The 24621-nt window shown below is 42.1% G+C and overlaps 1 long non-coding RNA gene across 2 annotated transcripts in view; it reads right to left on the bottom strand.

Moving 5' to 3' along the window:
• LOC139085266 (uncharacterized) overlaps positions 1–22854 on the bottom strand; it is a 253590-nt gene extending 230736 nt beyond the window's left edge. The window contains exons 1-2 of one of the 2 annotated variants that reach the window (XR_011543489.1): positions 22607–22854; positions 17392–17767 (exon numbers count right to left, since the gene is read on the bottom strand). This is a non-coding gene — a long non-coding RNA (uncharacterized lncRNA). Of the gene's footprint in view, positions 1–17391; positions 17768–21464; positions 21604–22606 lie in introns of those variants that run through there. The other variant, XR_011543490.1, reaches the window with a different exon arrangement.
• Positions 22855–24621: the final 1767 nt, after the last annotated feature.

A 24621-nucleotide genomic window follows, 5' to 3' on the forward strand; every position in this document is an offset into this window, starting at 1 on the left:
TTTTAGGAGAAAATTAAAGGGTTAAACCTTGGGGCTGGCCCGGTGGTGCAGTGGTTAAGTACACACGTTCCGCTTCTCGGCGGCCCGGGGTTTGCCGGTTTGGATCCCGGGTGCAGACATGGCACTGCTTGGCGTGCCATGCTGTGGTAGGCATCCCACATATAAAGTGGAGGAAGATGGGCACGGATGTTAGCTCAGGGCCAGGCTTCCTCAGCAAAAAAAAAAAAGCAGAGGACTGGCAGTAGTTAGCTCAGGGCTAATCTTCCTCAAAAAAATAAAAAATAAATTAAAAAATAAAGGGTTAAACATTTTGCAGAGGAAAATATCAAGTACAGTTAATCTGTAGTATAAATTAATCAAAATTAAACATGTAAGTTACCATTTCAGCTCAATTTTTTAAATCCAGTTTGAATGCAAAACAAGTTAAAATGAGAAAACAGTTAACTTGTATACTGCTGTAAGTAGATGAAAATTACTTTGGGGCCAGCTCCGTGGCCAAGTGGTTAAAGTTTGTGCGCTCCGCTGCGGCGGCCCAGGGTTCGGATCCTGGGCACGGACATGGCACCGCTCATCAGGCCACGTTGAGGTGGCGTCCCACATCCCACAACTAGAAGGACATGCAACTCAGATATACAACCGTGTACAGGGTGAGTTTGGGGAGATAAAGCAGAAAAAAAAAAAAGATTGGCAACAGTTGTTAGCCCAGGTGCCAATCTTAAAAAAAAGAAAAAAAGAAAATTACTTTTGTTATGTTCTTCAAGTGTTTGGCCTTAATTGGAATGATCTGTCTCTAAAAGGAGAAGGACAAAGAATTTGAGGGTGGCACAAGGTGAAATCACAGCTATGTGCTTATTTGCTACCTGCTTTAGGCTAAGAAGCAATCCCCTCTCTGATTTTTCAGATACACCCTGAAGTAATCTTGAGTGCATTTTGGAAAGAGTAAATTTTTAAGAGTTTTAAATGAGATAGCTCTGGATGACAAGGACTTTTATAGACTGGTAGTTGGTCTACAGAAAGTCCTTTATAGGTCTGCCTGTAGGAGCTGGTCTCAGATTTTGAATAATGTATCCTCAAGTAAGAGTGAGATTCTTCTCAGGAAGAACTTTTCCAGCCGGATCCAGAAGCCCCTACGTATCTGGCCTTGGGTCTGACTCAATAATATGTACTGCTATTTGACTTCTCTTGTATATGGATAAAGTTCCTCTGGAAAGTTCCACAAGAAACTGGTAACCAGGAGAGGGGTTATGTGGGTGGTTGTATACCCTCTAGTACCTTTGGGATTTTATAGCATGTGCTAATATTGCCTATTCAAAAAATAGGTAAAATGAAAGTGTACGTTATGCAGATTCCCACTTATAACAAGTGGCAGAAGCAAAAGAAGACAAGCCAACCATATGGGCATCTTTAGACCCTCTAACTCCATTCATCAGAGCAAGTTCTCCTGAGCAAGCCCAGTTACAGTGGGATGGGGAGCTGACTCTGCCTACAGTGGGAAGCACTGCAGAGTTACAGGCAGAAGGCGAAGGTATATGAGGCTGTGACAGGGAGAAGAATTAGACCAATAATTCAATCTACCCCAGTAGCCTGTACTACCTAAGGGTATTATAGTTTATTTAGCCTATCACCAATTGGACATGGAGGGTTTTACACGTGTTCACTACTTAATATGTTCTTTGCATGGGACATTGCTGGTTACTATTGTGAATTTAGTGTTTTGGTATTGACAACTTCTAAAGCAGTTAGAAAAAATGTTTTAACCTAATGTGGGTTTTTTTGGTTTGTTTTAATCATCACAACTCCTTTGATCATTCAAGGTGCCTCAAAACTCAACTCTTGCAGGGAATGTGGAAATTGCATCCTCTGGGCTTTGGTTCTATAGAGAAGCTCTCTTCTGTGGAGCCATAATCAGAGCACTCCACTCAGCTGCAGAGCTGCAGCCCCAAATTCTGGGAGGGTGTGTTCTCAGCTCTCAGAACTGACGCCAGGTTAGCCAGTCACTCACGAGTCTACTTGGAACCAATTATGAATGTGTTGGGGGTTATTAAACACAAAGACCCCACTAACTCAAAGTTTCAGCTTTTTCTTGAGGGAGAGCATGCCAATAGATTGAAGAGCAAAGAAGAATTCACTTGTGCTGTGTGGCCTTGGGCAAGTTGAAAGGTGCGATTAGTTGATGCGATATTCTATGTTAGAATTTTAGTTGCAAATGTTAGAAACCCAATTCAAAATGGCTTAAGCCAAAAGGGGATTTATTAGTTCCTACAGCAGGAAAGGGTGCTAGAGAAGAGCTCACAGACTCAAAGCAGCAGGAACCAAGGCTTCAGGAATTAGAACCAAGATTCCGTGGCCCAGGATTCTCTATGCACACCCCTAGTTTCTGCTTCTCTCTCTTTGCTCCATTTTCTCTTACTACAGACAGGCTTTCTCCAAATGGTGGGAAAGATGGCCTTCCACTGGCTTACTTTCACATCTTTTCTGTGCCCTGACCTCAGAGGCTGGACCGCTTCTCTTCCAACTTTAAACCGAGAATTTGAATGGACCCTGAATAGCACAGCTCGGGTCCTATAACCAACCTCTGGATCAACTGTTGTGTAAATGGATGCTGTAATTCGACTGACTCAGTTTATAAACCCATCCCTGTGGCCAGGAATTGGGTGTGGGAATCACGGAAAAGTTACTGAGCAGGGAACAAATATTTTTTAAAAAGGGCACCAACCAGGAAAATTTGCAAGAAAAACACAAATGGCAACCACAGGCTACTGATGTTCTTCCCAGATTATAATACTGTCTCAGCCATAATATCAGTTATTCAATTCTCAAAAGCCCAAGAAAAGTTTATAGGAAAATGCGTCGAACATCATGAGAAAATTGTTAATTTCTTTTCTGAATTGGTGGGCTTCTATATTGACACTTTTTCCTTACAGCTGTTTTTGTTTTTTTGCAGCTGTTTCAGTTAATTGCAATGTGATCCTGTCAGGTCTTGGTTAGCCTGGGTGAAACCACGGATAGGACAGAGCTAAGAAACAATAACATGAAAAAGCTCCAGCATCCTGGTAACAACATTAGCTTTAAAATGATTTGGAAACCTAAGGCCCTGATCATTCAGACTTCACATCCCTTGGCACCATTACAAACCAAAATGTGTTCACTTGACATTTTGATGTAGCTCCAGTTGGAGTAATTCATTTTCTTTCCTTAAATTCCCAAGGAAGTTTAAGCTAGATAGAGGAGTCTTTCAGCCTTAAACTAAAATGTGTACTTGTCCTAAAGCTCAAAGAATTTGTTATCCTGAGTGTTCTTAAATTTGTCCAACATAACTGGATGCCTTAAATTTTTTCTATTCCTTTAAAATGCTAATGGATCAAGGACTGATTTTTTTAAGCCAAAATTGAAAGGCATTCTAGATGTGTATATATATTTTATTAACATGGTAGCAGTCTTGAATTCCTTCACATTTTTTTAACTTAAAGAATTACAGTTAATAGATTTGTTAATATTTTTAAGTTCCTATTTTACATAGGGTTGACATGCTGCGCTAATGCATTTACATCAGTGTATGAATGCACTGATGATTCATACATTTTTTCAAAAATTCTTAACTGTTGCCAATAATTTGCATTCCAAAAACTGCTAGAAAATTTACAAAGAAATTTTTTTTTTTTTTAAAGATTGGCACCTGGGCTAACAACTGTTGCCAATCTTTTTTATTTTTCGTTTCTGCTTTATCTCTCCAAACCCCGCCTGTACACAGTTGTATATCTTAGTTGCAGGTCCTTCTAGCTGTGGGATGTGGGACGCCGCCTCAATGTGGCCTGACGAGCGGTGCCATGTCGGCGCCCAGGATCCGAACCCTGGGCCTCCGCAGCAAAGCGTGCGAACTTAATCACTCGGCCACGGAGCCGGCCCCTACAAAGAAAATTTAAACCCATATTTTCTCTGTACTTTGAGGTCTTATTCTTCTGTGACACTGGATCACAAGATCACCAAGGGGTGTGCTTCTTGTTAGAACTACCAAAACCTGTTTTAACATTTTCAGATGTCTTTTCAAGGTAATACTTCTTCAACTTTAGTATACACAAAAATCACTTAGGAGCCTTTTAAAAATGCAGATTTTTGGATTTACCACAAAGGTACTGAATCAGAATCTCTAAGGTGAGGTCTAAAAATCTGCATATTTAACAAGTTTTCCTGGTGATCTGTCACTGACACTGGAAAATATTCTTCTATGTAGTTTAATGATAGTTACTATGAGGATTTTAATATGAAAAACTGTTCAAAAATAGCTGTATTGATATAAAATAAAATATGCCATATTTAGAGTTCTAGCTTTTAGAGTATTTAAAAATAGTACTCTACATCAGCAGTTCTCAACCTTGGCTACACATTAGAATCAACTGGGGAAATGTTAAAATTCCCTATGCTGAAGGCATACCCCAGACCAATTAAATCACGATTCTGGGGTGGGATCCAGGCATCAATGTGTTTTAAAGCTCCCTAAGTGATTCCAATGTGCAGCCAAGGTAAGAACCATTGCTCTAAATAGACTTACAGGCATGGAAAAAATCTTGAGGGATTGATTTTTCCAGTAATAGTTTAATATTTGGAGCAAAGAACTTCAAGAGGACAAAATCCTAAAACTGATGCATACGCAAATGTATTTTTTAAGGATACTTGACTAACTACACTCTTGGGTATCAGAGGCAAAGAACCCTCTCGCCCACCATCCACAATCATACCAGTGAGGGGATAATTGAAGACAGAATGCCACACAGCTGGCAATCTTTCTAGGCAAGGGGAAAGAAGAGGACTGTTGAATGGTCTTCCATCCTTATAGGACATAATACTCGTAAGACATTAAAGAGATTGAGGGAAGTCAAAAGAAAGACATTTCTCTTTTCCCTGTTCCATGCTGAACATGGCCACATCTTGTTTAAGACTGATAACATAACTGGATTTATAATTTACTCATCTAACAGCCATTTACAGATCATCTACAGACTCCAGGCACCAAGCTAGGAGCTGGGTATCCCAAGAGGAAAAGGATCCTTCACTCAAAGGTTATGGAATATAAGCTAGAAGAAAGCTGTTCTCATACACAAACTCTAGGCGAATCAGGGGACTTCTCCACATTCACGAATTGGATGCTCACCAGCCATCCCAAAGAACCAATGAACTGCTTTTATTCCATTGAGACTTAGATTTTCATGGTGCCTATAGAGCAGATCACAGAGCTCAAGTTAGAGGTCCCCTTCCCATGGGATAGCAGACAAAAAGAATAACTGTGGTTAAATAGTTATTGCTGTGTATGCCCAGTCCTGTAATAATCTAACTTCAGATAAAGATACAAGAAGGCAAAGCTATAAAAAATGTTCTACTCCGGAAGATGAGAATATAGCACAGCTTTAATTGCAAGAAGGTGAGGGAAATAGTTTTCGAAACAGCTTTGGGAGGAGGAAGAAAAGTCATTTGTGAAAGCTCAGTACTTAAAATCTACAGATGGCATAGCTAACAAATAAATCAATTAAAGAATGCAAAGTGTGAACAGAAACCATAAATGTGAATTAAAACCATACAAACTTAAAGTTATGTATGAAGTAAGTATTTTAACCACTGGCACTAAAATTTTAAATTGAATTCTCCGATAAGACAGAAAACTGGTGTAATTGCCTGAGTAAAGGGTGGTTGGAGAATTACAGCTGGTGGGGAAAAAAATAAATGTGTTTCTGTGTTTTGAATAGACAGTAAAAGCATGATAGATGAACAGAAAGGGCTTGCCAAGGTACCAACAATAGTCCAGGTGAGAAATAACTAAAGCATAAAACAGAGTCATAGCAGCAAAACTTGAATTAAATAGTAGCAAGTTTATTTCCTATGTCGCTCATCTTGATGGATTCCTACATGTTGCTGGTTCCTGCCAGTCCATGCAAGGTGGCAGCATTACAGTCTGTTGGCCTAGTGGGGTCAGAGAGTTTGGGGGCATTCCTGGAGCTGCTAGCCTCTGTTTTGAGCATCTAATGTTTTCTGGACCTTTGAAGGATTTTTGTACAAGTATTGGGTTATTCATCTAATAGTTTACAACATTCTGTGTACTTGTAGGGGAGAGGGATAGGAGGGGGTAGAGAAGAGTCTTCTGGTTTCAGATGGTGGAGAGTAATATCATCTCAGCTCTTAGAGAATTCTCACCCTCTCCCAGGATTGAGTCCTGAATAGTGGGTGGACGTGTGGACCCTGGAGACAAACTGCCTGCATCCCAGCTCTGACACTTGCCAACTGTTCCCTTGGGCAAATTTTTCAACTTGTTTATGACTTGGTTTTCTCCTCTGTAAAAGGGACAAATAGTATGTTCTCATATGGTTTTTAAACAGCTCTGAAAGTTTTTATTTACAAGAGCTAAATACTTAAAATCGACCACTGCCTTACCAAACAAACAACTCAATCCTTTCCAAGGATGAAATGAGATAGGCTTTAGTATGTGCCCCTACAGAGAAGGGAAGGAGATCTGCGGATGTCAGATATTATTATCTCTACTTGGACTTCAGTCCAAAGGAAAGATTTTAAAAAATAAATTCATCATCAGCTACTCCCCCCTCTCCACAAGCCAGCTCTTCCTCTCTCTGCCTTCAGCAAAGCAGCACTCAAGTCTTCTCACACTTACAGTGGAATTTCAAAAACTCAATTAGCTGCATCACCATTGCCATTTTCTCTGTCAGCAAGGCCCTAACTGCTCATCCAATGCTGAGCTTTTTGATCCCATCTGTTTCATCCCGTCACTTTTGTCCTATCAGTCTCCAAGTTCTGGCTGTCCTTTATTCCAAATGGGTTTTCTAAATGCTAACCTCCCTTAGACAAACCCAGGTAACTAGAATGGCTGCCCTTCAGGATGCTCTCCTTTCAGCTTATCCATCTCACATGTTGGCAAACCCAGCACTGGCTTAGCCTCTTCCTCACCCTGAATGCCCCGTCCTCTCTTCCTTCTGTCTGCTTAGATCCCTAACCATGCTTCCAGGCTCATCTGAACCCCCACTGCTGCCTCTAACACCTTCCTGTACTGATTTCCACCATCTCTGAACCCTGGGGTCTCGTGGATCCATCATACCCCGCCTTCTGCTCTTATGCTCCAGTTCCACGTGTGTACTTTGTCTGCCCTGGTAGGTGGAAAGCTCCCTGGGATCGGGATTAATTCTCCCTCTTCCCCCACCCAGCACAATACTATGCCCATCACAGACACTCAATTAATAGTAGTCGAGCTTGCTTGAGTCAAAATCCATTTTAGCTCATAAGTTTCCACTGATGAGGAGATGATCTTTTTACTTTGTACCTTGTCTTAAGAAGTTATTTCTTCTTTTCATTATACTTAATGCAAGAAATAATGTTTTTGAGGTCAAAATAATTTATATATTAATGAATAAATATATATATTAATGAATGCATGCTATTTGGCACCTGTAAAATTAAAGATAAATCAAACTCTTGGAATGAACTTCTAAACTACACTATTAAGACAAGTTCAAACTCATTTATTCAGAGACAGTATTTACGAACAGACAGTATATAGGGTAATACTTTACATAAAGTCAGTAAATCATTATAACAGTCATATAAGATAGATATTATTATTCTCTTTTACAGATGAGGAACCTTACATTCATGCTAGAAAAGGGGTGAGGACTGAATGCAAAAAATATATCTTTCCTGCCAATAGGCACATGAAAAGATGTTCATCATCACTGATCATCAGGGAAATGCAAATCAAAACTACACTAAGATATCACCTTACACCCATTAGAATGGCAAAAATAACCAAAACAAAAAGTAACAAGCGTTAGAGAGGTTGTGGAGAAAAAGGATCCCTCATACACTGTTGGTGGGAGTGCAAAGTGGTGCAGCCACTATGGAAAACAATATGGAGATTTCTCAAAAGATTAAAAATAGAAATACCTTATGACTCAGCCATCCCACTACTGGGTATTCATCCAAAGAACTTGAAATCAGCAATTCTAAAAGTCCCATGCATCTCTGTGTTCATTGCAGCATTATTTACAATAGCCAAGATGTGGAAGCAACCTAAGTGCCCATCAACTGATAATTGGATAAAGAAGATATGGTATATATATATACAATGTAAAATTACTCAGCCATAAAAAAAGAATAAAATCATCCCATTTGCAACAACATGGATGGACCTTGAGGGAATTATGTTAAGTGAAATAAGCCAGATAGAGAAGGACAATCTCTGTATGACTCCACTCATATGAGGAATTTAAACATGTAGACAAAGAGAACAGATCAGTGGCTACCAGGGGACAGTCAGGTGGGGGGTGGGCACAAAGGGTGAAGGGGTGCACCTACAACATGACTGACAAACAATAATGTACAACTGAAATTTCACAAGATTGTAAACTATCATAAACTCAATAAAAAAAATATATATATATATATATCTTTCCTTGGAGAAGAAATCATAGAGAATCAACAAAACTAATACATTTTGTGTGCCACGCCCTGTACTACATATAATAACTCATTTAACCCACATAGCTTCATGAAATAGAACAATTACTACTCCGATCTTATAGACCAGGAAGCGGAAGCCCAAAGAGGTTCAGTCAGTTGCCCCAAGTTGCTCAGCCAGAAAGCAGCTGAACTGGGCTCCAATCTCAGTCAGTCTGGCCCCCAGAGTACTCATTCTTAACCAGTACATTGCCTGGTTGCCTGGAAGAGTCACAAACATGGCTATAACATAGACAGAGGTGTGCGGTGTTAAAAATCTCAACGCTGCAGGAAGATTTAGGCTTTTCAGACCTTGAACTCTTCCTAGAAACCAGCTGAACCCTTATCCCCCCTCCCCCCCCCCCAAAAATTAAATGTGATAAGATTTGCACAGCACTTAGCTTGGGTCTGGTTCATACAAGTACTTGGTAAATGTTAAGTCCTCCTGTCACCACCACCACTAGCTCCCCTTCTGGTGTAGCGAGATAACCAGCACCGATGAAGAACTATGACTCCCTCCAATGTAAGAATGGTATCTTGCTTGCTTTCTTGGGGTCTTTTCCCACAAAAGGGGATTTAGAGCTCTTTATCTTATTTTCTCCTTCTACAGTGTTGAAAGGACTTTTTAAACAGGCAGGTCATGGAAAGGAAAAAGAATATAATATCCGAAAAAATAGAGTTAACATCATCTTCCTTAATAATTCCTGCCCCCAGATAACCCCCGCACTTTCTTTCATCGAATTTCCTTGTCTCTAGTTACATCCTTGCTCAGAAGCCACCAGGCAAACTCAAGGCATTGCACCATAAGGGGGATCCAAATGCATCTAGCAAATCAAAGCGATACTCTGGCTGAGCATCCGGCTTCACCCTGTGAAGCCTGTTAGGTAAAGATTCAACGAGACCTGTGCTCCGAGGACTCTCCGCTGGGTTTGAAATGCTCTCACAAGCCAGGTTTGGTTACAGAGCGCAAAAGCTGGGTGAGAAGGGATTTTGCTTCCTCGTAGGGGGCGGATGGCCAGCTTCAACCAGAGCAGCACTTTCTGTAGGAAACGGCTGATGAAACAGCAGCTTCAGGAAAGGGAGAGCTGACCTGTGAGGGGGTCTGCAAGCCACAGGTCTTTCCAAAGCGAATGCAGCATTTTGAACATCAGCAAGAAGGGGGATATCTCCTGCTATAAGAGTTGCTGACACAGAAGAGGCACTCAAGGAATACTTGTTGAATGAATGAGTGACTCATAAAGAGACTATTAAGAATTTATAAAAATAATACTTAGTTATTAATTTCTGTGCATGTGGTTTATATCCACTGCCTCACCTAGTCCTTACAGACATTACTATGAGGTAGGTTTTATTAAAACCCTCATTTTACAAATCACAAAACTGAGGTGAAATAACCTGCCCTGGGCACATACAAGAAGTAAGTGACACGGGGCGCCCCGTGGCCAAGTGGTTAAGTTTACGCACTCTGCTTCCGTGGTCCAGGGTTTCGCCAGTTCGGATCCTGGGCACAGACATGGCACCACTCATTAGACCACGCTGAGGCGGCGTCCTACATGCCACAACTAGAAGGACCCACAACTAAAATATACAACTATGTACTGGGGGGTTTTGGGAAGAAAAAGCAGGGACAAAAAAAAGGAAGATTAGCAGTTGTTAGCTCAGGTGCCAATCTTTAAAAAAAAAAAAAGTAAGTGACAGACACAAGATTCACATTCAGGTCATCTTAGTGTAAAATGAATGCTCTTAAGAACCATGCTTCACAGCAACTCTTGAAGGAGCATCTTTCCTTGACTAGGTATTTTCCAGAATGTTCTGGAAAGTAAGTATTTCAGTCTCTGCCTCCAGAAGTTTACACCACTTGTGAAGCCACCTCTTGAGCAATATTTGGGTTCTGAATTTAGTGCGATGTCACAATCACATGACCCCAGTCTGCACGGCAAATGTGGATATGTGTAACTGCTCCTTTCCCTGGCTGCTTGCCCAATTTAGCACCGGGCTATGCCAGACCAGCCGTAGCAGCCACTTTTACCAAAGAGATGGGTCCCCGCATCTTGAAGTGTACTGTACTGCAAAAAAGTAGCTAAGAGGAAAATACAAGTTGTCAATTCTACCCCTCTTAAAAATTTCCCAGTGAGGAAGGGCCAGTTTGTACACCTTCTTGAGAAGGAAAGAAGACACAGGAGTACTTTACTCAGACACTTTAGGAGCAAAGCCGCGGCTGCTTTCTGCTCCTTTGGAGTTGGAAGAGACCAATGCCTTTTGAATTCCACTTGAAGACAGAGAGGAGGCTGCAAGAGCCATTGTTGGCCTGACAATGGAAGATGATTTTCATAGACAAGTTGATTGCTTTCTAAAAGCAGAAAAATAAAGCCACTTTCAGCAACCACCCAAGAGTCTGTGACAGCCACCACTTCTGAAGGGACAAAGAGAAGGGGAACAAAGGAGAGGAAGCTTTACCAGCGAGTGCCTTTTTCCCCCATCTGGGAGGAAAACGGGTTTCACAATATTTTCATATGAGATCAATGAGCATCCTGTCCAAGGTTCTGGTAAAGTTTGTGCCTCTGAAACTTACAAAAACCCTGGAAAATGTTACCAGGAAAATCTGATATGATGAGGCTTACACCAGGCTAGACAGACGTAGAGAGAGTGCTTCAATGGAGAGCTGTTGTAAGCAAGCAGACTGTTTTCTGAGCCTTTAAACTCTACCGTGATAAGCTTCCCTCCCCAGAGAGAGGGGAAAAGAAGTTAGGAGAAAAAAATACACAAATGTAGGCTATATATAAAATAAGCAAACTCACATTTATACACACACAGTATTTATAAATAAAGCAGCAATGCGCAGCAAAAGATCATTGTACTGTTCCTCCTATACATTAGGAGATTCATCAAATAGCTGTGGCAATATTCGTATTCAGCCAAAAGCAGTCCTTCACACTCCCCACCTTTTTTTGGGGGAGGAAGATTGGCCCTGAGCTAACATCTGTTGCCAATCTTCCTGTTTTTGCTTGAGGAAGATTGTTGCTGAGCAAACACCTATGCCAATCATCCTCTATTTCATGTGGGATGCTGCCACAGCGTGGCTTGATAAGTGGTGCTAGGTCCATGCTCAGGATCTGAACCTGCAAAACCTGGGCCACTGGGGTGGAGTTGTGTGAACATAACCACGATGCCATCAGATCGGCCCCTAGACTCCCAATTTTTCTTCACATTTAACTAAAATGTACTGAGTACCTACTTTGAGGCAGCAATATGTCAGGTGACCTACGAAGATCAAATTATTTAATTACTCCCAACTCTCCTAGATGGTACTAGCATCACTTTTTAGATGAGGATGTTCAGGTTCAGAGAGATTATGTAACGGGTACATCCCTTAGGATGCTTTGAACTGCAAGTAACAGAATACCTAACAATGGTTTAAACAAGAAACATTTCAACTCATCACCCAGAACAAGGAGTCTGGAAGTCTGGGTCCCAGGGTTTGGTCAGGAGCTTAATGAAGACATCAAAGCCTGGCTCCATCCACCTTTCCGCACCTCCATCCCCAACATGTTGTCTTACAGTGTTCCGGCTTCTGGTCTCATGGTTGCATGATGGCTGTTGTAGTTCCAGACATCAACTGTTTACACCACCAAGTCCACATATAAAAGAGAGGGGAGCTGGGACTTCTCCTGCTGCAGGATCCCTTTTCATCAGGAAAGAATTTTACTCAGAACTTCCTAACATACCTCTCCTTAAGTCTAATTCGGCAGAAGTGGATCACATGGCCACTTGTGATACTGGGCAAGTGGGTACATGCATTTTAGTCATTGTCATTGGAGGCTGGCTTTGCCAGGAAGGAAGAGGAGAACAGTAACTGGGCCAACACCAACAGTGTCTGGCACACTTACAAAGGATAGAGGTTGAAAGCGCTGGCTCTCATTTTTAAAAGCATGTACCTTCTACCCCACTGCATGTAGAAGAAGCAGGCACACCCTTCCTCAGGTAGTTGCAGACCACCACTTTCAATACCAGTGCTATGTTCTTAAAGGAGGAGGGGAAAGTTCGCCAGGAAGACCGCTGGTGGCTGTCGACCTGAGATTCTCCCCTTAAAGTATGAGGACCTTGAATTCCCTTTCCTAAGTGTCACTGGAGTTTGAGGTCTCTAGGGAGCCAAGCACGCTTCCCTCTTGGGCTACAGAAAGTCATCCAGGCCTTGCCTGAGCTGAACCCACACTCCTGGGGTCTAAAGATGGGTGGGGACCTGAGAAGGGCATCTCATATTTGGCTTGCCTCAGACTTCTCACTGGGTCAAGGCACTTGCCAGGCTTTTAGTGACCTTCAGTCCTGTGCCCATTGCAATGTACAAAACTTCTCCAACTCCACTCCACTGATGGGTTTGTTGGTTTCTCCCTGAGTGGTCTAGATGCATTCTCATACTATACCACATACACCTTTTCTTGTACATCATTAGTGGATTTTATCAGCTGCATATTGAAAATTATACACAATAATTATAAAATTATATTGGAATTATCTGTAACACATTAACTTATAGGGATGTATAAATATATAAATAATGTGTATTTAAAATTTTTATTTTCATTTGCACAGTTATCAGTCCCCAAGGGCCCCAAGAAACAAATCATCACATATAGACTTTTTGTGCATATAAACACATGCACACAGACACACACATGCCCCTACCTTGGTACTCGATGATGAAATAAAGAAAAGAGAGAAGGCATAATACCTATTCTCAAAAGTCTACAGATAAGAAGAAGCAAAAAGGACAAATATACACAGAAAATGCAGAAACAGACTTGGGTTTGAATTCTGCTCTACCACCTACTTGCACCTTGACCTTGGGCACATGATAGCATCTCATTGAGCCTCAAGTTATCACTTGAGAATGGGGACAATAATACCCACTCTGTATAATTGGTGTGATATTTAGAGAAAAAGCAGATGAAACATGTAGCACAATTCTTCACACGCAAAAACACTATGGTTGCGCAGAAAATGGGTACAGAGATTTATTGTTTCACTAACAAGTTTGGCTTTCTTGACCTCAAGAGTCAGTCCTAACCCTTCAAAGATGTTTTAGGAATGCTAAAGTGGTACATCTGAAAGAGGGACATCAGGCAGAATCCCTAATTTCAATGGATTTCCCTGGTCCTCGCAAGTCCCATGCGGCCTCTATGGGCAACCAAATTATTATGTCTGTGATGAGCAATCCACTTACCATGTCCATAATCATCTTCAGTAAAGCAGATTTCAGAGTCAGCTTTTGTAAATGATCCCCATTTTCAGTCACATGCACAGGCAGGGAATTACCCTTTGATTTTGGTGGGTAGGCAAAGAAATCTTTCTTCCCCTTCCAGTTACTCCATTCCTGAGGAAGAACACTGTGGAACTGGTTGGCCAAATACCAGGACAATTTTTCTCATGTTTGGAGCTCTCCATCTCCATTTCTTCTGGTGTTAGTTAGGGTATGGCTTTTCAACCTCTTGGAATAGGAAGTTTTGAGGCTTTGGTTAGTGTTCAACAGAAAGGGGCAAAGTGAGAACATTTGCTTTGACTGAAGGCTGAAGTTCTCAAAGTGTGGTCCACAGACCAGCATCATCAGCCTCACCTGGGAACTTGTTAGAAACAGAATCCTTGGCTGCCCCGGAGCCAACTGAACCAGAATCTGCATTTTAATAAAATCCACAGGACATTTTGGGAAGCCCAACTCAGGTCTATAAATTGACTTCATTTGGGTAAAGAAGCCTTCCAACCTAGCTATCTGGAGCACTGGGATTTGGTACAAATTTCTACTTGGTTAAAAATATATTTTTTTTCCTTTGTTCCTTTCCTATTTTTTTCCATTGTTCTGTGCACTTATACTTCCCTCTGGGACTGCTTCGTGGGGGGCCGTCTGTGCTGAGCTGGAGCCAGCCAGCACAGGCTCAAGAGAGCCGATTCTTCAAGTCTCTTCCCAACTTTGCATTCAGTGATGACACACTGATGGCAAGAAACTGGCCACAGTGAGAGTATTTGCACCACAAAAATAGGAAAATACTACAAATCAGAGCACTTTCCCCCACCTCAGAGAACTGGCTTATAGACCATATACACCTGGCATAATTCATGGGCACTCTCTCCCTGGCGATAACACCGCTATTCGAGCACCTCAATACTATTGTCACTTCCAACACACTAATTCTTTTTGCAACAGATTAAGTGCATTTCTTTTTACTGTATCCTCGGTAGAAATGGCGAACAAGTGGTTACCTCCTAACACCATCGCATTGAAATGCTATAGCTTTATAATTTTAACAGATGTAAAAATGATCTGGGTATCTGTTGCGAATACTTTCTCATGACTTCACTCCCTGGATTTTTATTTAGTAGATGTGTAATCACACCTGGGATTCTGAATCTTAAAAATGCACTCCAAGCAATTTTTTGTTTTTGCTCTTTTGTTTTTATTGAGGTAACACTGGTTTATAACATTGTATAGGTTTCAGGTGTACCAAATTATAATTCGACATCTGTATACACTACAGCATGCTCACCACCAAACACGTATTTTCCACCATATAATTGACCCCCTTTGCCCCAGTAATTTTAGTGCAGGTGGTCTTTAGACAGCATCTTGAAAATCACTCAATTCTGAGACACATCCCCAGAGGAGCAGCTCACTGCATTCACCTGGGGGTTCTGAGCCCTCACACCCACTACTACTGCTCACTCCCAATGCCCTGTGTCTCCTAGAGAAATGAAACTGTATTAATCAAAGACCTAAATCTGAACTCAGTTGTGTACCACTAAATTGCAAAGCTTATAGTAGCCACCTGTTTAGATAGCAATGAATGGTTAAGTAGTGTGTTTTCCAAACCTTTGAGTTCACCAGCAGAAAATCAAGACCCCAGCGGAAAGCTGCAGGTTGCCAGCTTTCCAAGGATACCAACTCCAACTGAAATCGGCAATGTATTCTCAGTGACTTTGGCTCAGGTCTCCCAAGCACATCATTATTATTCTAATGGATTTGGGAAATTACAGGTTCACTAATAATAACCCATGAAAGGAATACATAAATAGAAATACAGAGAGAAGAAATGACTTGCCATAGGGTCTTTTAAGGAGCTGGTGACTGAGTAAGCTCCGTTGCTATTAGCCGATAGATTTAGTCTACTGGGCCTCACCGAATATAAATCAGGGAATTTTTCATTAAAATGTAGATTCTGGGTTTCTGAAACAGTCAGAAGGGCTGACAACATGAGGCCCACATTTCTGTGTGGCGATAGTCCAGAGCTGAGTCATGGTGGCTGTTTTTGAAAGAGGCATGAATTCTAGAGTTCACAGTAGTTCCCATCACTCCCACGTTTCTTGTTTCCCTTCCTGGCCTTGTCCATGTGAGTGTCTGAGTTTGCAACTTCTGCTAAGCTTCACTTCCTTCCTTGCTTCTCTTTTCCCCTTCCTTCCAAGCTCTTCCCAGAAGGCCCATAGCATAAAGTTCTCGGTAATTTTCCTTCTTGCTCTCTGTTGCAAGCTGGCCTAAGCCAATCTCATGCTTCACAATTGATTATTTTTGGTATCAATGAACATCTAACGTTAGAGGTAAGTGAAGTCTGTAACAGAACTCTCAAATTCTACCATGTGCATGAATAGCCTGGGATCCTATTAAAATCCTGATTTTGATTCAATGGGTCTGGGGTGGCCCGATTCTGTATTACTCACAGACTCCCAGATGATGCCCATGCTGCTGGTTGCCTGCACCACATTTTGAGTAGCAAAGATATAAGTTTCTGCCCCTAAAACTTTCCTCCAGGTCTACTGGAAACAAGCCCCAAACCAACATCAGTTGCTCATGAGCATTTATTAGCAAAGGAACAAAACAGTGGTACAACCTGCTCTACAAACTGGATGAAGTCCCAGATCTTTGCCCTCTTCATTGTTGTGACCATGCCTTTGCATAAACCAAAAGTGACAGTGTTCTGGAAGTAGAGATTCAGTTTAATCTTAGAGGATGACTCAGGCAATCTCAGAATCAATTACTAGATAAAGAACAGTTTCAAAATCAAACTTCGGGCACCACTGTGAAGACTAGACTGCCAGGTTCCCTGGCTTGCTATGCTCCAGGCAAGGAGGGTTTCTATAATTCTTACAATATTTCTAGAATCCACATATTTTGAATACAAGCTATTTCACCAATGTAAACCTATTTATAACAACATGCTAATATCTGAACCTCTGGTGTCAAGTGGAGATAAAGATAGCTGGATGCTTGTAGCAACCAACCCTGCAATGTTATCCCAATTGGGGCAATTAGAGCAACTATTTTTATCACACTGACTTTGGTAATATATTTTAAATTAAATTACAGACTACATAACACACTGAACAATAGGTGCTTCAAACTGGATTCTGCCCCTAACTGGAAGTAAGAAGGATTAACTGTGCATTTGAGAGAGATCAATGTGAAAGAGGCAGGAGGAAATGGTGAGGTGTAGAACTTTCCACTGCTGCTTCCTAAGCAAGACCTGAGGGTCCCCTCGGCTGAAGCCCCTCTATCCTCGGCACACTCTTTGCGTGCTTTTCCAATTTACTTCTATCTGGATCCTTCTTACGTCAGATCTTCAGCACAACATACTCTATGTCACCTCACAAGAAACAGAAACAGAAAAAAATGAGAGGCAGAAGCAATCCTAGAGATGGCCGAAGCCAGCGAGTTTCCAACCTTAGCCCTTTCTCAGACCTAGTATCGCCATGTACAGCAAACACAGAAGAAAAGAGCTGCTCTTTTTCACGTAAGAAAGAGAGCTGCTCTGGATGAGGTGGTGGGGAGGAGAGCTGGAGCACACCTTTTCCCACCCTTTCTGTCCCTTCATACCTTTGTCCTTGAATGGCTTTCAAAGGATGCCGTTTAATAACACTAACCTGATCCAAAGTCATTCTTCCATCACCCATTCTTCAGGTTAGGAAGCCGAGTCCTTGAAGGGATACGCAATTTGCCCAAGTGCACATGGTTCGATGGGACAGAATTCAAACTCTCTTTCCGTTGCCTCAGGTCACAGGACACAGGCTTTGAGTGAGGGGAAGATGCACACTCTTGTCTTGAGGTGGATGAAGCTGGTCGGAGCTCAGTGGGATAAGTCGTCAGACTCCCGGCCTGGGGGGCCATCTCCCTACACCTCTCCCAGCCAGAGAGTGCGTTCCTTTATCTCCAGGTGACGGCTCAATTTTTCCTTTCTGGGTTTCATATCCATCTCCTCAGTTCCAGATGAAAACCTCTCTCTGCAGTCCCTGGTGTCACCTGAAAACCAAAATAAGGATTTTTCAATCTTATGGATGCCATCCAGCACTTTAAAACATACAGCCAGCCAGACACGGTAACTTGTCACGGTGAAGATGACGTGGCTGCTCCCCAAAAGCTGGGGCATTTTCTGACTTTTCCCATGTGATTTAAGATTCTCTTTATCTGCCTAAGTTGCAGGCTATTGGCTGATATTCTATCAATCTCTTTATCCCATTTCGCTAAAGGCTTCCATTTTTCTCTTGGTCTCCACTTCCCACTCCATTTTTACACCTTCCCAGGCTTTCCAATGGCCTGTAAGGCCCTCATTCATACAAAAGCAGGCCTTCCTGAAGCACACATTTACGTTTAGGGTTACCCAGGGTAGTGGCTATAATCAAGGGAAAATTCTCCTCATCATAAGATGACAAAGCACTCCAGGAAGTGACTTCTTGTTTGTGTTCTTTACACTGGGGGTACATCCTCCTGAGGATTTTCAGTGGCTCTTCTTCGCCCTCTTCTTTTCCCATCTTCCCTCTCCTTCCTCCTCTTTCACACCACCTCTCCTCCCTTGGTCCTGCCTCCATCCATCTCCTTTCTGGGAAACAGGTTATAAGAAGGTATATTCAGTCTTTCTGTCATCTCTAAAGTACTAACATTGACCTTACCTGCCTCCTACTCACCAGCCTCCATATTACTTACCAAAATCAAGAGGGTCTATGGCCTATTCTTGGGATATAATAATAATAATATTGACATGATGAGGATTAATGATGATAAGGACAAAGAAGAAACAAGAAGGAAAAAAAAGGGAAGGAAGGAATTAAATAAAGAAAAGAAGAAAACTTGAAGTTGATATCACTAATAATATGAATGACTAACATTGATGAAAGAACTCTTTGTATCAAGCACCACTGTGCGTATGTATGTGTGTATTTACACTGAGCTCTTACAACTACCCTGTGGTTTTCCCTTACTTTAGGAATAAGGAAATCTAGGTACATCTGAGCTCGATCAGCAAATAGAGAGCCAGCATTCAGCACCAAGATCTACCGGCAGTCCAATTCCAGAGTCTGGCTCTGTAAACGCAGCGCCTGTATTTCAGGGTTGAGAATGATGACAGTAGAAGCATCCATGTATTAGGATTGCACACATTAGTGACTCAGAGATTCAAAGGTCCAAGGATGTCATAATACCAGGGGTTCCTCCACATCAAAGGCACAGTATGGGGAGGATTCTGAGATGTTGAAGGCAAAGCTGTTTCTTATCAACAATCTAGAGGATGCATTTTTATACAAGTGGAGTAATGAGAGGAAAGGGCTAACGCCTGCAACAAGTAGCCTCCCAAGATCATTATATTGATAGTTTGCTAGACGCATGCCTATTTTAGGAGGCACAAGCTAATTTATTTTCTTTTTTAAATCACTTCATAAGCTCTGGAGGGTGTTTAATCTCAACTGCTGTCTCACTGCTGTATTTCCATCACCTGCTCCTCACATGTGGATTATCTGCCTTGTGGGCCATTTATGGGAAATTTTTAATACCAGTGTGGCTTTCCCAGGCCAACCACTTCTTCCTCCCTTTTCTATTGCCCAGACGTGGACAAAAATTATTTTTTTTCATGTAGGAGGAATATTGGCCCTGAGCTAACATCTGTGCCAATCTTCCTCTATTTTATATGTGAGATGCTGACACAGCATGGCTTGATGAGTGGTGTGTAGGTCTACACCCAGGATCCGAACCTGTGAATCCCAGGCCGCTGAACTGGAGTGCACAAACTTAACCACTATGCCACTGGGCCAGCCCCACAAATTAATTTTTATTTCACTGCATCTAAATGAATTTTCTCAGCCATTAGTCAAACGAACCTCTACTTATTTTGAATTCTGTCTGTCACACTCCCTCCTCCTTTTCCATCCCCACAGCACAGAGGGGATAATGGACAGCCATCCCATTGTACTTTAAAGTGGACCCTATTGTGTAGGAATCATGTTCACTTAAAATTTGAAGGAATGTACACACAACCTCTCCTGCAAGGTACCCTTCTCTTTATTTTCTCCTTCTCAGCACTGGCAGACTGTTCCTTTGGGAACATTTCGGAACCAAAATTTCTGGCCTTCATCTTGGATGAAATAATACTATTAAAACGTAAATGAGAAGTGAGAATGCAAGTCGAGCCTCCTGCCGTCAAAGTCCTGCATGCTCTGCTTCCTGCTGTCTGACCTTCTCTCCTACACTTTCCCCTTTGCTCTCTCTGCTCTGACAACCCCACTCCCCGGCCACATCCCTCATGTGTCTGCCTCAGGGTTCTTGCACTTGCCCCCTCTGCCTGGAATTCTCTTTCCCCAGGTATCCACTCACTCATTCCCATCACTCTCTGATCAAATGCAGTCCATCGGAAAGCCCTTCCCTGCCAGCCCAGTTCGTAATAGCTATCTCCACACATTTTCTGTTTCTTACTCTGCTTATTTTTTCTCCACGCAATAGCCCAGCATTTTATTTTATATTTCTTTACTTGTTTATTTTATATTTCTTTACTTGTCTCCCTCTACAATGTAAGATCCATGAGCTTTGTCTACATTAAAAAACAAAGCAAAGTCAGCTCTGATGGCTTAGCAGTTAAAGTTTGGCACACTCCACTTCAGTGGCCTGGGTTCACTTCCCAGTTGTGGAACTACACCACTTGTCTATCAGTAGCCATGCTGTGGCAGTGGCTCACATAGAAGAAGCAGAAGAACTTACAACTATACACAACTATATACTGGGACTTTGAGGGGAAAAAGGAAGAAAAAAGGAGGAAGATTGGCAACAAATGTCAGCTTAGGGTGAATCTTCTCCTGCAAGAAAAAAAAAAGCAAAGCAAAACAAGCAGCAACAACAAAACACTACTGTATCCTCAGGACCTAGAACTTCACTTGGCACGTATGTAGTAGTGTTTGTTGAATGAATGAATGCTGAGCTATGGATGGGGAGGGGCACATCCATATGTGGGAAAGGCACCAAATCTCCAGAATCACATATTAGAAGTTTCTGGATCTACCCCTGTTCCTAGGAGGTAAATTGCTTAATTGCACAGGAGAGTTTTTTTCACCTCCTCAGTTCCCTAGTTCTGCAGCACTTGCTGTTACTGAGCCCTGATTTCCCTTCTATTTTACAGCTGCCCTCTTTTTCCAGAGGGGTTACTCCCACTTATCCTAGACAAAAGAAGACTTTTGCCAAACAGACCGTGTATCTCATATGCTAAGTGACTGCCTAGGCATCACAGCTAAAGGTCAGGGACCAGTTCTCTCTTTCTATTTCCCAACACTCCTGGGCCAATCAAATTCTTAGTTTCTCCCTTGGGTTCCCATGTGCACAGAGCAGGCAAATGCTGGCAATTCAGGGGAGCAGTCCAGAAGGGGTCCAAGAAGCTTGGCAACGTATTCGGTGTCTCATTCCAACCACAGTGCCAAGTTTAGAATTTAATTTACTCTCTCAAGTGTGAAATCTAATGTGAGCATTTGAGCAGTACCTGAAACACAGAGCTACAACCTTGTTCCCATCTCTCTTTGCCTCAGTTCCACTTCACACTTCAGTTGCCTTCATTATAGTATAGTTGGCGAGCAGGCTTTGGGGTCTGAGAGCCCGGTGTCCAAATCGCAATTCTGACAACACTATTTGCATTTCTCGGAAACTCATATGAATCCTTCTTAGGAACCAACGTTTACTGAGCCGTTACCTTGGTTCTGGGTCAAGGCTTTAGGTCTTTCAATCCTCACAATTCTATGAGGTAGCCACCATGCTTAAACTGGTTAGACGTGTAAAGAAATCGAGGCATAGAGAGTTAAGGTAACTTGACCAGGATAAATATCAAGGCGAGAATTCGAACCACTTCACTGTATTATCACCATCATCATCACAATCATCATTTGTGATGTGACGTGGACACCCTGGTCCATATGTCCAGGCTATCAGGCCCTCCTCCTCAAGTACTTCGTTGAGACTCGGCTGCTCTACCTTTGTCTAAAGGAGGCAGACCATGTCCCATCCATATAATTGGCAAGACCCAAAACCAGCCACAAGCCCAGGAAGAGTGGGCTTCCATTCTGTCACCTTTTGTTCCCAGGAGGACACGGAGTGGTATAATGGACAAAGGCTTTCTCAGGGACTCTTACTTTCTTGGGAGCGTGTCCTTAGGAAAAGTCGATCTAACCTCCTGACCCCTCAATGTTCTCAACTATTAAAGAAGGCTTAGGGGGCCGGCCCCGTGGCCGAGTGGTTAAATTCACACTCTCTGCTTCGGTGGCCCAGGGTTTCTCCAGTTAGGATCCTAGGTGCAGACACGGCACCACTTGTCAGGCCATGCTGACGCAGCATCCCACATGCCACAACTAGAAGGACCCACAATGAAAGATACACAGCTATGTACTGGGGGGCTTTGGGGAGAAAAAGGATAAAATAAAATTTTTTTTAAAAAAAAGGCGGCTTTGGACCAAAGTCTCAAAAATATTCATAAATGAATAACATTTATTCTCCTGGATCCAATAATTCTGTAATCAACATCCAACTTCTGATGGGTTCAATTTCCATAACCTCTCTTCATTTGCAGGGCTCTGTTGACCCATTTCTGCCTGCACAGAAGTCCTCATTGATTCAGAACCATGACACTGCAATCAGATAACGTAAAGTAGTCTGGGCTCCGAGCTGCCTCCTTAGGTAAACTGTAATTTCATCTTTTACATTCTCGTTGATCTTTCACATACTACCATGACTACTACTCCTAATGATGGCTCACACTCATTCTTCTAATCATCTTCCATTTAGTTAATAACTCCTTTAATCCTCACAACAACCCCATGAAGTAGTTACTATATTTAATACCCAGCAGTCAAAGGAGAAGGAATCGCCATCCCAGATCATTTGAGCTCCTCTCTTGCTGGTTTCTCAGCAACCTTTGGCTGCTGGCCTTGGCATCTGTGAGGGCCTTTGGAATTAGCAAGGGGAGTTGGGGGCTGCCCAGGTTCACAAGGAGAAAATGCAGGAAGGTCTCTTCCTAGGTTCCCCGCAAGAAGGGGCTGCCCAGCTGCTGCCCGGGGCTCGTGTGTCGTTTGGGCACTGATGGAGGCAGCAGCTGTTTCTCACTGGCTCTGCATAAATCTAAATCTGTTCCAGAACATTGCTGGCCTCCCTCCTGTTGCACTGGAATCTTCTCTCCCTGGTGAGATGCCTTGGAGACTGAAATGTCCTTCTGTTCTGGAATGTCAACAAAAGAGGCTGCTGCTTCCATTTCCTCGTTCTTCCTTTTCCCCAAACACTCTGAGGAAGTCGGATGCCTCGGCCCCACCTCAGAGGGGACACCTTGAGTAGGCATTAGGATGTGTTGGAGGTACTGATGGCAGACGTGGTAGCTTTCTGGGAGTCAACAAAGATGAGAAAGTGCCCCAAGAGGGACCTGCTCTCAGCCTTGCTCTTTGACCAGCTCTGTCATTTTATAACTGGGGGGATGAATTTTCAGGCTCAGGTGATGGAGGAAGGGCTGTGCGTCACCATCCATTCAAAGAGCCCTGGGGACCTAGTCTCAGGGAGCTTTGTCTAACGAGGCTGCAAGATGACCTACTCTTTATGTTTACTCCCTCAAGACTTAGTACATGTTGCTGCTTTCCTGACGGTAAACACAACACTCACAGTTACGTTATTTTTGCAGCAAGGAGGGTCAGAAATTTTTCAAAAGTGACATAAATTCACCTCTAGCTTTATTTAAGGGGACTGATATTTCTTTCTTTAAAAAGTGTCTTCAGTGGTTCAGAAAATTCTTAATCTCAGCAGTTTCCAAGTCAAGCTGAGAAGCATTCACGCATTTGGTCACTGCACTCAACAGTTGCAAATACGCACCCCGCTTAATGAAGCTGCCAGTGGGTCTGCTCCTCAGAAGTAGCATAGATGTCACACTTTGGTGAAGTCCTTTCCTGTTAGCTCACACTGCAGCGTCTGAGCTGCTTTATCTTATCTCCTCGGAAATCAAGGAGCAGCAGCAACTCCTAGCTCTTTAGATTTAAGTATCGCTTCTTCTGATCTTCTCTAGACGCTTGCTAGAGGTTCATATCTACGAACACCTCAATGTACCAGGGGAAGCTGTTGTTTAAAGGAATCTTCACAAGTGCTTCAATAAACTAAGGAATTCTTCCTGATGCCAAAAATCTCTTCATAATTTATTTGCTTTGTTAGTTTGGATTTAGTTCAATAAATCTTTGACATTCATAGGGATATAATCAAAGATCTGCAAGAATTTCCAAATGCGAAAGGGTCACAACAGATCCTGCCACCCCCAATAAAATTCAGTAAAGTATAATTGAATACTTTAAGCTCTTTCTTCAGGTGCTTATTTTTTTTAAATATGGCATATTCCATTTTTTAATTTATCCCAGACTTCTATTTTCTGGATAAGAACCAGTCATCAATTGCATAGACCTATTCGATATCTTTTTAAAAATTTTATCAATGCTCTTTATTTTTAAGTTAATTAATTTTATCAAAGTAATAAACATTATTGAAAAAATAAAATAGTAGTAAAAGTTTTATTTAAAAAAATAGCAGTTTCCCCAATAGCAACCACTTTTGACTGTCTTGGCTGTTTCTTCTAGAATATATCTCCATAATTTCATAATGCACTGATTCAGTTTTTTTCATGCATCAGCTTGAGGCATTGACTACTTATATTGTGGTAGCTAAAGGTTAGCTCTCCTACTCACAGATACTAACACACATGGTCTCACCCATATGTCTGTCCTTTAAAAATATTTCTGTCCACACTTTTTGGTCAAGTCATATTCTATGTTTGTCTTTTATGAATATTGTTCTCTGCTGAGCAGTTTCCTTTTTTATATAATTTTTAATTT

The sequence above is a fragment of the Equus przewalskii genome, chromosome 8 (assembly GCF_037783145.1).
Source record: "Equus przewalskii isolate Varuska chromosome 8, EquPr2, whole genome shotgun sequence".
NCBI lineage: Eukaryota > Metazoa > Chordata > Mammalia > Perissodactyla > Equidae > Equus > Equus przewalskii.